A 4128-nucleotide genomic window follows, 5' to 3' on the forward strand; every position below is an offset into this window, starting at 1 on the left:
TATATATATATATATATATATGTATCCTAAAAACATCACTGCCCTCATCAAGTCAAAGGAAAAGCTGTCGTTGGAGTCGCACCAGCAATTATGCATCAGCCGGCTGCCCACCCTGGCCGGTCGAGTGGAGAGCCAAACTGCTTAGAATTTTATGATATTTTGTCTATTTTTATTATGTGACCCAAATTCTCTGGGTCTCATTTATCTCATAAGAAAATTGTAAGCATACAGATTGAGATTTATAAACATACTCTAAATATTGAATTAGAAACTTCCACATTATGATATTTTGTATCAGCCTTTAGATTACAATCTGTGTGCTCTTGTTTAATTGATTCCCTTCTAATTATTTCTTTTACAGGGGACTTGCTAAAGTTTGTATATACGACATTTTATTTTCTACAAACAAACTCACTTTTCTCCCTAAACACTAAACCCTAAACCCTAACCTATTAAAGTTTGTAAGGACCCCCCTTTATTTTATACAAACTAACTCACTTTTCCCCGGCTTTAATTTTATGTTAGCTAAAGCGCTTTGTTTGTAATTTCTTATTTGACAGTGAATTCTTCTTCTCTACCTGTGATTTTTCTCTATCTTAGAGTTGTTCAGAAAATATTATTTTTTCTTTTGTTTATTTTAATGTATATATGTTGCATCAATTCAATATCAAGTTAAAACAAGTAGTATTAGTGATTAACTTTTGATCTCAATGATAACAGCAATGAAGTACGATATCCCTCTTTTAGATTGTAATACCATATTTTTGCTTTAATAGTATAAGATATGTATTGTCTTAATGTAGATGAATCTAGATGATACACTACTTGAGTTTGAAAGGATGCCCTCATCATGAATGCTAGAGTAAAAATTATATAATTATCTAAAGGCCTTTCTCAAATTCATCTTCATTTTACAATCATATTTTATAGAATATTTTGAAGGAGAAATCATTATTGTGTTATATTTGAAATTAGAGCAATTGAGCGTGTTGAAAAGTGTCACCACTATTTCACACTTGAAGCATCATTTGTTCTCTAACAAGATGATAAAATGTGCATCTTTTGTATATTACTTTACTGTGAAACCAACTTAAACATTGAGATACATTTTGGTGTAATGGTGGAATTTTGATAGAAATCCCAAAGTTAAGCATGATCACATGGGAGCACTCTTGGGATTTGTGACCTCCTGCGAAGTTACACCAACGAGACAAATTGCAAGGCCATTAGGCCAAAGCGGACAATACTTTAATGGGTGAGAGTTTATGCTGTCACAAATGATATTAGAGCATGCCGGAAGATGTAAGCTAAGTACCATAAAAACCAAAGTGTTAAGTCATGGGACCTACCTCTGAACCCTATATGGGACAAAGTGCTATATGGCTGGGGCCAATTGTAGAATTTGCAGGGTATACCTCTAGAGTTATATCTATATAGTAGATGATTTAATAAATATGATTGCAAGACAGATCAAGAATTTATTTCGTCATTGCTCGCGAGCTCCATCTCCATCGTAAGGATTTATCATATTTACTGGATTTGATAAATCCTATTTAGCATTAATCGAGGTTGCAGCCAAACACAGTCTAAATAGTTAAGTCATGTGTGTGTAAGGTTGGTGATGAGTAGGGGAGAAGATAATAGGAATTATATTGTGAAAAGAAAAAGTAAAAAGTTATTCAAAGCATTGGTATTTTGTCTTTGAAATAAGGAAAATAATAATAATAATAATAATAAGCCTTTAGAGGTTACTTGATTTTTCCTCTTACAAAGTTGTTAGAACACTTGAACTTTGAAAATCTTAAAATGTATTAATTAATTGAAATATTTAAAATATTATTTGTTGCGGCAAAGAAGAGTTGCAAAGGAAGTCTGAGAGTAGCGCCGAGTTCTAGTCAAGTTAAAAACGTTGTAATAGTGATTGGCAATATTGGCATATTACTTGGCTATTTATTATTATTACTATTATTAGATATATATATCCAAACTCACAATTTCTGGATAACGCTTTTTTAATTAAATAGCGCTTTTTAGTCCAACCTGCAAAATATTTTAAATTTTCTAGATTTGAATTCTACTAATTTCTTTTAGTTATATATATATATATATATATAAGAGATAGCATATAAGGAAGAAATATTAAATTTCTTCTAGCATCTATGGTAGAATATGAACACAGTTGATTACTAGGTTTAAAAAATCATATATATATATATAAGGAATGACCTAGGCTATTATATGAGCATCAGTCATCCCCAATTCGCCTAATAATTTGAGTAACACACCCTCCACCGGGAGGAATCGAATCCCGGACCATAGGTAACTTACAACTGACAAGCAGATGACTGACCAACTGATCTGAGTACGCTGTGTGCGCGTGCGTACGCGCGCGCACACACGCACACACACATGTATATATCAAACAAATTTGTAAGAATATCTAATATTCATTTTTTTTGTGTGAGGAATAATTGTCAAATATTGCTGTATATTTTAAATTGGGATTGTTAAATCCTAAATGGTATAAAATGTTGAACAATCTATTGTACATCTAAATATCCCTGAATTTTAACACCATAGACTTGCTCAAAATCTTGGTCGACATGAATTAATTCGAGCTAGCATAAAATCTCACAAACTTATAATATGAACACCCTCAAACTAGTTAAGGGTCAGGAGCATTCATCAAAGCTCAAGTCTATACTTCCAAGAAAAAAACATATTCGCCCAAACTAAAACAATTTGTCAAGCTGGTGACTTTATCAACGAAGATTATGACATGTTTTTGGAAAATTGACAAAAAAGACGAAGTATTCAATTCTATTAAAATAGCTAAATATGCATAATTCTTTGTATCAGAATCTTTATTGAGAAATCTTGGAGTTTTGCATTGTCAATCTTCACTTTCTCCCTTTCATATTCTCTTCTCTATACTTTCAATTAAGAAAATGATATTGCTATAAGAATTTAATCTAAGATGGTAACTTAGTTTCAAGTTGACTAATCTCAAAGTTTTTTCTTAAATCAACATTAGAAGAACTTTTTCCTAACTTTATACTTGATTAATGAAAAAGAAGGTAGACTAATTAAAATTTTAGATAAGAGTGATCTTAATTGAGGATTACATTTAAAAAATTAAAAGATTGATCAGTTCAATAGAAGCCAAAAAAGATCCCAAGGTACACAAACAACATGCGCTTAAAGAAGTTATCATTCCATCTTCTGATTGGAGTTACACTTTAAGGGAAATATATCTAATGAACCTAATGGCAATCCCTTATACTTCAAAAAACAAAATAAACAATATTCAAATTTTTGCAGAATTATTAAGTTAATGAAATTCATCTTAGATGTTTTGGTCACATTAAACGTCCGTCGACCACATTAAACGTCGACCATCTGATGATCCGATAAGGAGAGTAGATGTTTTAGATTCAACTTGTGTTAAGAAAGACAGAGGTAGACCAATGCAGACTTGGGCTTATTGTATTAAAAATGATTTTAATTTACTAGAACTAAATGAAAATATGACACTAAATAGGACACAATGGAGAAAAAGGATTCATGTAGCCGACCCCACATATTGGGATTAAGGCTTGTTGTTCTTGTTGTTGTTGTTGTATTAAGTTAATCAAAGTTCTGTATTCTAAATGTTGATTCTTTTGATTAATGTAAAGTTGCTTAAATTCAATATTCAAATAATGAAACTCAAGCATATTAGTTTCTATTTTTCTTATTTAGTTTTAAAGTTCCTTCTTCCAAGAACCTAAAAAGCTTCAATCATGTTATATTTAAAAAGTAGTGGGATTAGCTCAATTTATATTAGTAGTTATAAAAGCAAAATTGCAAATATGACATATAAAGTTTTAAGTAATGAAATTAAAGGAAAGTGCTTATTGGCAAAATGTCTTTTGACAGATGAAGCATTAAATGAACATTCACATTTAGGCCCCGTTTGGGGCAGCTTATAAGTGCGGGTGGCGTTTTCAAAACGCCGCCCTACCGTTTGGTTAGCACTTATTGAAAAATTATTTAAAAACGCGTTTTTAAATTCCTTAAACACGCGGACCGCGGGCTGACCCCCGCGGTCCGCGTTTCGCGATAAAAATTTACGCAGTACCCCTCTGA

This window comes from Phalaenopsis equestris, unplaced genomic scaffold (assembly GCF_001263595.1).
Source record: "Phalaenopsis equestris unplaced genomic scaffold, ASM126359v1 Scaffold000421, whole genome shotgun sequence".
Classification (NCBI taxonomy): Eukaryota; Viridiplantae; Streptophyta; class Magnoliopsida; order Asparagales; family Orchidaceae; genus Phalaenopsis; species Phalaenopsis equestris.